The sequence below is a fragment of the Schistocerca serialis genome, chromosome 1 (genome assembly GCF_023864345.2).
Source record: "Schistocerca serialis cubense isolate TAMUIC-IGC-003099 chromosome 1, iqSchSeri2.2, whole genome shotgun sequence".
In the NCBI taxonomy this organism is placed as follows: Eukaryota; Metazoa; Arthropoda; class Insecta; order Orthoptera; family Acrididae; genus Schistocerca; species Schistocerca serialis.
This window is the reverse complement of record NC_064638.1, coordinates 1,143,010,631-1,143,019,973: the sequence shown is the minus strand read 5'-3', so window position 1 is coordinate 1,143,019,973 and position 9,343 is coordinate 1,143,010,631. Positions and strand designations below refer to the sequence as shown.

At 41.3% G+C, this 9,343-nt stretch overlaps 1 protein-coding gene across 2 annotated transcripts in view; it reads left to right on the top strand.

Annotated features, from left to right (window-relative positions):
• The first annotated feature begins 206 nt into the window (after nt 1-206).
• Nucleotides 207-9,343, top strand: part of LOC126417544 (caspase-1-like) — a 270,319-nt gene continuing 261,182 nt past the window's right edge. The window contains exon 1 of one of the 2 annotated variants that reach the window (XM_050085126.1): nt 207-379. The gene's annotated coding sequence lies outside the window, so the exon portion shown is untranslated. The remainder of the gene's footprint in view (nt 380-9,343) is intronic. The other variant, XM_050085127.1, reaches the window with a different exon arrangement.

The window sequence follows — 9,343 nt, the reverse complement described above, 5'->3', positions numbered from 1 at the left end:
ATTTCACCAAATATCGTGAAGAATGAGTATGAGTATATTTTTGATTTACATACTTCATATTATCACGAGCGGTATTTTTAATTTGTGTGACTTAGATAGCCTCTGCCGGCCGTTTCGCTCACTACAGATAAGCTCTCCCGAGCGTTTGTACGACGTCAACAGGAAGCTTCGCATCCGGAGTCAGCGGGCATTTTCTGTATTTCCAAGACGGGAACTTGAAATCTGCTGCCGTCTGATTCGCGAACTCGACAACCAGTAATGAGTCGGGGACAAATGATACGTCATTCGCGGAACTCATGTCTCCTAGAATGAGATAACTTCTATCTTGTGCAAGTCGTAGCACCAGACACGGCCCAGACGCGACAGCACTCTTAATAACGTAAGTACAGTGCATATTCTCATTTCTTTTTCGCTTGTATTATTGCTTTTCTTAAACTTGCTGAATGTTTTCTTGTGTACAACTCAATCTTGTGTGTAGAATTACATTGACGACAAATTCCATTAGGAAAAATATGTTCTCCAGAACTGGAAAAGGTCACTAACATTCTTTTCTAGCAGAATATCAGAGAACGTACTGTGAGTTTCTACATTAAGACTTCCATGGGAGGAAAACGTCCTCCATTGACAGCAATACGTGTTTTCTTTTAGTTATCAGTCTTCTGACTGGATTGATGCGACCCACCAAGAATTACTCTTCTGCGTGACCATTTCAAAGTAGTATTTCCATCGTACGTCCTCAATTATTTATTTTACGCGCTCAGACATCTGCTGGATGTATTCCAATCTCTGTCTTCCCCTGCAGACCTTACCCTCGACAGTTCCCTCTAGACCTTAACACATGTACTAACATGCTCTCTGTTTTTCATGTCAGTGTTGTCCATGTGTTCCTTTTTTCGCCGATTCTGCGGACAACCGAATGACCTGTCTTATAAGTCATCTGGTTTTCAATGTTATTCTATAGCAACTCATCTCAAATACTTCGATTCTCTTCTTTTCCGATTTTTCACAGTCTGTGTTTCACTACCACACAATGCTGTGCTCCAAACGTTCACTCTCAGCAATTTCTTCCTCGATTTAAAGCCTATGTTTCTTACAAGGGAACCTCCACATCGCACCCCCCTCAGATTTAGTTATAAGTTGGCACAGTGGATAGGCCTTGAAAAACTGAACACAGATCAATTGAGAAAACAGGAAGAAATTGTGTGGAACTATGAAAAAAATTAGAAAATATACAAACTGAGTAGCCCATTTGAAGATAGGCAATAACAAGGATAATGGGACTGAAGGAGTGCCGTGGTCCCGTGGTTAGCGAGACCGTCTGTAGAGGTCTTAGGTTCAAGTCTTCCCTGGAGTGAAAATTTTAATTTTTTATTTTCAGTTTATGTGACAAACTCTTACGTTTTCATCACTTTTTTGGGGGTGATTATCACATCCACAAGAAAACCTAAATCGGGCAGGGTAGAAGAATCTTTTTACTCATTCGCTAAGTGTACAAGTTAGGTGGGTCGACAACATATTCCTGTCATGTGACGCACATGCCGTCACCAGTGTCGTAGAGAATATATCAGATGTGTTTTCCTGTGGAGGAATCGGTTGATCTATGACCTTGCGATCAAATGTTTTCGGTTCCCATTGGAGAGGCACGTCCTTTCGTTTACTAATCGTACGGTTTTGCGGTGCGGTCGCAAAACACAGACACTAAACTTATTACAGTGAACAGAGACGTCAATGAACGGACAGATCATAACTTTGCGAAAATAAAGAAAGTAAAATTTTCAGTCGAGGGAAGATGAGAACCAAGGACCTCTCGTTCCCCAGCAACTCACGCTAACCACAGGACCACGGTGCTCCTGAGCCCACAGTTTCCTTGATGTTGCCTATATTGCTCATGGACTACTCAGTTCGTATATTTTGCTTATGTTTTTCATAGTTCCACACAACTTCTTGCTGTTTTCTCGATTGACCTGTGTTCAGTTTTTCAAGGCCTATCTACTGTGCCAACTTATAACTAAATCTGAGGGGGGTGCGATGGGAAGGTTCTCTTGTTAGGAGTAGACTTCTCTTGGCCAGGAATACCATTCTTGCCAGTGCTAATCTACTTTTTATGTCCTCCTTGCTCCGCCCATCAAGGGTTCTGCCTAGGTAGCAGGATTCCTTGACTTCGTTCATTGCACTGAAAATAGGAATGTCGTCAGCGAATGTTGTTGATATCGTTTACTTTGAATTTTAATTCGACTCTTGAAACCTCCTTTCATTTATGTCATTGCTTCTTCGATGTATAGACTGCATCCCTGTTTACACACTTTTTAGTGCGAGTACTTCGCTTTTGATGTTCCACCGTCGTTGTTCCTTGTGTATCATCAGTCTTTCACTGTAGCTTACCCTTATTTTTCTCTTAATTTCGAATATGCTTTACCATTTGCCACTATCGAATGCTTTTTTCAGGTCAACAGATCCTTTGAAAGTAGCTTGATTTTTCTTCAGTCTTGCTTCCGTTATCAACCACAATGTCAGAACTGCCTCTCTACTGCCTTTCCCTTGCGTAAAGCCAAACTGATCGTCATATAACAGATCTTCAATTTGCTTTTCCATTTCTCTGTACATTATTCTTGTCAGCAACTTGGGTGCATGAACTGTTCAGCTGATTGTACGATAATTCTTGCACTTGTCTGCTCTTGCTGTTTTCGGAATTGCGTGCATGATATTTTTCCGAAAGTATGACGTTTTGTCGCCAGTTTTATACATTATACAACTGTCAATTGGTTGCCATGTCTCTCAGTGTTTTTCTTTAGAAATTTCGATGGAGCGTAATATATCCCTTCTGTTTTATTTGATCTCAAGTATTTGAAAGGTGTTTTAAATTATAACTCGAATACAGGACCCCTATATTCCCCTAACCGAGACCAGTTTCTTCTTTTATCAAGTCATACAGGCCCTCATGGAGGCGTTCAGAGTACTCTTTCCACCTATCCGACTTTTCGTCTGCTTTTAACAGTGGAATGGCCATTGCACTCTTAGTGGTACCACCCTTGCATTTAATTTCACCGAAGGTTGTTTTCACTTCTCTGCATGATTAGACAGTCCTCCTGACGATTATTTCTTTTTCGATTTATTCACATTTTTTCTGCAGACTTTTAGTCTCGGCTGCCCTGCACTTACTATTTATTTCATTCCTAAGTGATTTATAATGCTGTATTCCTGTCTGTTAATGACCACGTTTGTACTTCATCTTTTCATCGGCCTACAGAAATATTTCTTTTGTTACACAAGATTTCTTCGGAGTTATATTCCCTGTATGTATGTTTGACTGTCCGACTGTGACTAGCCTTTTTAGAGATGTCCACGCCTCTTGAAGTGATCTGCGTACTGTGATAGTCCTTATCGTAGTATCCACGTCCTAAGTTAATTTCAACGCGTCTCATCGTTTATCATTACTTTTGTCTTCCTTCCACACTGATTCTTCCGAACTACTATCTTCGACTTCAGTCTACTCTATTCCTACTGAATATCTAATCAGATTTACGACTTCATCAGAGTTTCGTGACAGGCAGGGTGCAGGTTTGTATTCTTCGTGGACAGTCATTTACAAGCACTGGTGAAATATTAGGTTGGACCATAAGTTCGTAGCGTTTTGGTTTTGCATGTTGGTATTCCATTTGCTACGGGTTTATTTGTCGATTGTCATTTTTTTATTTGTAATTCGCTATTACTATTTGATTTTATATATTGTCATTTTGTCATCCGGAGATAATGAATGGAGCTGCGGACGCTAGAAAATGGGGTGCCAAGTGGAGAAATTGGAACATTTCCGACATAATCTTCTGATGAGCTCACCCTGGAGGGGCGATATCAGCTCAGGCAGCCGGAAACATTTACACGATGTATGGTGATAATGCCATTGGACAGAGCACGCAGGAAAATGATTATCTCGTTTTAAGGAGGATCGTTTTGACGTTTGTGACTCGCCACGTTCAGGAAAATCTTCCGGGTTCGATGAAGATCTTTTAAATGCATTAATCCTCAATGATTCAAGTCAGTGCACTCGACAACTGGAAAATGTGATGAACTACGATCGTTCCACCATCGTGCGACATTTGCATGAAATGGGAAAGATTCAAAATTCGGGTGAATGGGTCCCGAATGCTCTAAACCAAAATCACAAAGCTGAGTGGTGGCCATATGTACGTCTCTGCTTGCTCGTCATCAACTGACTCATGAACAACATCGACCATTCCTAGCCTGTATCTTTCCTGGTGATTAGAAATGATGTGTTCATGCTAACATAAGGAAAAGAAAGGAATGGTTGAGCCCAAACAAAGCTCCTCGCACAAAGACCAGTATGAATCCCCAAAAATGTTATGCAGCTGGTGGAATAGCGACGGTGTGATGTACTACGAATTGCTTCCCCGAGATGTAACCATCACTGCAGACATTTACTGTCAACAAATAGGACGTCTTCCAGACGCAGTCGAAGAACAACGACCAGGAAGGCTGCGTGAAGTGAAGTGATGTAACTCGGCGATAGCGCCCATCCGCACCCTGCTATACTCACAAAAAGCACTATCCAAGAATTGGATTGGAAAATCATTTCGCACCTGCCTTGTTCATCTGATCTTGCACCCTCAGATTTTCACCTGTTCCACTCTCTATTGAAGATCCCTCAGGGAACTTGCTTTTTGGATAAAATGCGTTCCTAACAAGGATCGACGAGTTCTTCGCCTCGCAACCACATGATTCCTACAATCGCGAAATCTAAAAGTTGTTCGGGGTTGACAGACCGTTGTAAATAGTGAAGGAGAATATATTATTGACGATTGAAGTCTGTCATGTGTGTTTGTTTTGTTTATTAAACTTATGGAAAAACGCTACGAACATATGCACTAACGTAATATCAGGTGTGCCGCAGGGAAGGCTTAGTTTTATGTCGCAATCATCATTTATACGATCAGACGTAAATATGTGCAAAGAACCATTTTAGATTCATATTACACATTCATATGTAAATGTGTATACATAATAACCATTTTTTGTGTACAATGTTAATGCTGTGTATAGCGGTATTTTCGCAGATGTTGATGAGATTATCGAAGTGGAAATTCTGCCAGAAAAAAAAAGAAATCATTTATGTCCTATTAGATCTCGATAGGAACATAGATTCGTCCCACACATACTTTCGTCCCAGAAGTGTAAAACTCCTTGAACATGGTGTTCATTTTACAGCTCGGAGTACTGAGTGAGCAAAAAAAAAAAAAAAAAAAATACTATACTGAAAGAGCGTTACACTTATGGGGCGAAATATACTGTTCACAATGTGCAAGAAGTAGTTCGTAAGATTTAGTATTTGCAACCGCTATACAAGCGTTCTGATTAGAGACACTATTAACTTCTTAAAGACCAATTTGATTAAAATAAGAAATTAAACAAGGCTGAAATACATGAACTGATGGAAATATTAGGACTTATCATACAATTGCTTCAAACAAAAAGACAAAATATATTCCCAACCAAACGGCATTGTCATGGGGACCTGTACAGCTGGAACACTGTGGATTATATCGGTAAACCACATGGAACGCGAGTTTTTTTTAGTAAATATAAGCAGACATCTGATAAAAGAGTAGCCTTTAATCAGCCAACAATCAACTGGGATTATTACTGTGAAACATTACTGAATGTCTTTTCTGGAAAGTACCTGGAACAGATGGTTCGGAATCCCACTCATAAGGGATATATTAGATCTACTGGCAACAATTAGACTGGATCTCTTTCAGGATGTCCATGTCGAATTTAACATCAACGACCATGACACAGTTATAACAACAATTATTACCAACTTACAAAGGGCAAACGAAATAAGTAGAAAGATTTATATGTTCAGTAAACTAGATAAAAAAGCAGTAGTGTGTTATCTCATTGAGGAATCTGAAACATTTAGCTCTGGACTGGAGCATGTAGAGGAACCGAAGGTCAATTTTAAAAGAATATCTGACGATGCACGAGATATATACAAGATGGTCCATTGATAGTGACTAGAGATGGGCAAAACTGTTCTTTTCAGAGATCGGATCAGAACTGTTCACTCCCTGAAATGAATTAGCTCTTTTTCATGACTCACCACTCATTTACAATAGAAAATAAATGGAAGGCACATTGCCCTTTAAACTTGGTTTATTCCACTACTATACCTGTATTTTGATCTTATTTGATCCTATTTTGAAGTAACACAGATAATGAGTAAGAATTTTGTATTGTTTATTGAAATTTCCACGATATGACAAAGTTTTTGATTATTGATTTATTTTGCACTATCGTGGTTTTTTGGGTGATCGGAAAATGCTCTAACTTCAGATTTACATTAACAATATATTTGGCTACAATGTATTAAAATTTCATTAACCTCATACAAATACATCGCAAGCCATATATTTTTAAAGTGAACGTTTCCTTCCGAAGACGCCTAAAATCGCAAAATCCGTACCAGAATAAGAAAAAAACTATAAATTTGACTGTAAAACGAAAGTGCTGCATATAGCCTTACGCAGAATAAAACAAGGAAAATATTGGTGTATCACATTTTGCGATACGTTTATCGGTTCGCTCGTAATTAAAGCGTAAATTCGAGTGTCCATAATAAAAATCCTATAGTAAGAGGAGTCGTCAGGAACCTAATCTAATCAGTTTAAACAAATAAAAATAAAATAAAAACAAATGAGGTATACATAACATAATAATGTAATATACGTAGCGGTATTACTACGAAGAACAATATCCAGTAGAGACGAACTCCGATGCAGAGCCGCTGAGTCGAGCAGGTCGAGCCGCGAGCTGTATTACTGCGTGAGCCGAGACGGCAGAGACCAGAGTGACACCTGAGTCGCTTTGCTCAACGCTCTGGCTAGAGTCGAGACTGTGGAGTGAGCGTTGAGCGGGCGAGTTCCGAGGGTGGGGGGGAGCGGTGAACTCACCCGCTCCGAGACAAATCGTCTGTTCTCTTGCGAGCAGGTTGTTGCAAGTAGTTCCTATGTTATCCGCTAGGTGGCTCTCTGTCCTGTTGCTCGCATCAACTGCCCAGAGGGCAGGACGTGCGACTGAAACGATCGCCGACAGAGTGCGATGCGAAGTCAAGCTGCGCCAGACACTGCGCGCGGCAGACGACGCACAGAGACGGCACGGCATATGTGAAACACAAAATCCAATGGGGCACTGCACAATGCAGGCAGCCAAGGTAGAAGCAGGGCAGAGGCCGGCGCTGGCTGTGTTGTATGGCGTGCACTGTGCTGTGACCAGCAGAGGCGCCGCTGATATGCTCCGTCTCTCTCTCACTCTCTCTCTCTCTCTCTCTGCCGTCGGAAACGTTTGGAGCTACCGTTCTTTTTTTCTGAATCACTGATTGTTCACTCCTTTGAAAGATTCAACTCTATGAATTAGTTCAAGAGTGCATCCCCCATCTCTAATAGTGACTGGGCCAAATATCTCACGAAATAAGCAAGAAACGAAAAAACTGCAAAGAACGAAACTCGTCTAGCTTGAAGGGGGAAACCAGATGGGGCTATGGTTGGCCCGCTAGATGGCGCTGCCATAGGTCAAACGGATATAAACTAAGTTTTTTTTAAAATAGGAAACCCCATTTTTTATTACATATTCGTGTAGTACGTAAATAAATATGAATGTTTTAGTTGGACCACTTTTTTCGCTTTGTGATAGATGGCGCTGTAATAGTCACAAACGTATAAGTACGTGATTTCACGTAACATTCCGCCAGCGCGGACCGTATTTGCTTCGTGATACATTACCCGTGTTAAAATGGACCGTTTACCAATTGCGGAAAAGATCGATATGGTGTTGATGTATGGCTACAGTGATCAAAGTGCCCAACGGGCGTTTTCTGTGTATGCTGCTCTGTATCCTGAACGACATCATCCAAGTGTCAAGACCGTTCGCCAGGTAGTTACGTTATTTAAGGAAACAGGAAGTGTTCAGCCACATGTGAAACGTCAACCACGACCTGCAACAAATGATGATGTCAAACTAGGTGTTTTAGCTGCTGTCGCGGCTAATCTGCAGATCAGTAGCAGACAAATTGCCCGAGAACCGGAAATCTCATAAACGTCGGTGTTGAGAATGCTACATCAACATCGATTGCACCCGAACCGTATTTCTGTGCACCAGGAATTGCATGACGACGACTTTGAACGTCGAGTACAGTTCTGCCACTGGGCACAAGAGAAATTACGGGACGATGACAGCTTTTTTGCACGCGCTCTATTTAGCGACGAAGCGTCATTCACAAACATCGGTAACGTAAACCGGCATAATATGCGCTATTGGGCAACGGAAAACCCACGATGGCTGCGACAAGTGGAACGTCAGTGACCTTGGCGGGTTAATGTACGGTGCGGCATTATGGGAGGAAGGATAATTGGCCCCCATTTTATCGATGGCAATCTAAATGGTGCATTGTATGCTGATTTCCTACGTAATGTTCTACCAATGTTACTACAAGATGTCTCACTGCATGACAGAATGGCGATGTACTTGCAACATGGTAGTTGTCCGGCACATAGCTCGCGTGCGGTTGAAGCGGTATTGAATAGCATAGTTCACGATAGGTGGATTGGTCGTCGAAGCACCATACCATGGCCCGCACGTTCACCGGATCTGACGTCCCCGGATTTCTTTCTGTGGGGAAAGTTGAAAAGATAGTTGCTATCGTGATCCACCGACGACGCCTGACAGCATGCATCAGCGCATTGTCAATGCATGTGCGAACATTGCGGAAGGCGAACTACTCGCTGTTGAGAGAAATGTCGTTACACGTATTGCCAAATGCATTGACGTTGACGGTGATCATTCTGAGCATTTATTGCAGTAATGTGGTATTTACAGGTAATCACGCTGTAACAGCATCGAAATAAAATGCTCAAACGTACCTACGTTCTGTATTTTAATTTAAAAAACCTACCTGTTACCAACTGTTCGTCTAAAATTGTTAGCCATATGTTTGTGACTATTACAGAGCCATTATCACAAAGCGGAAAAGTGGTCCAACTAAAACATTCATATTTCTTTCCGTACTACACGAATATGCAATAAAATGGGGGTTCCTATTTAAAAAAAATGCAGTTGATATCTGTTTGACCTATGGCAGCGCCATCTAGCGGGCCAATCATGGCGCCATCTGGTTTCCTTCTTCAAGCTAGACGAGTTTCGTTCTTTGTAGTTTTTTCGTTTGACGCTTATTTCGTGAGATATTTGGCGCGGTCTCGATCAGTGGACCACCCTGTATATGTACTCGGTAGAATAGTTCATAATGGGAGGCTCCCTTTATGGTATACAGTGATTG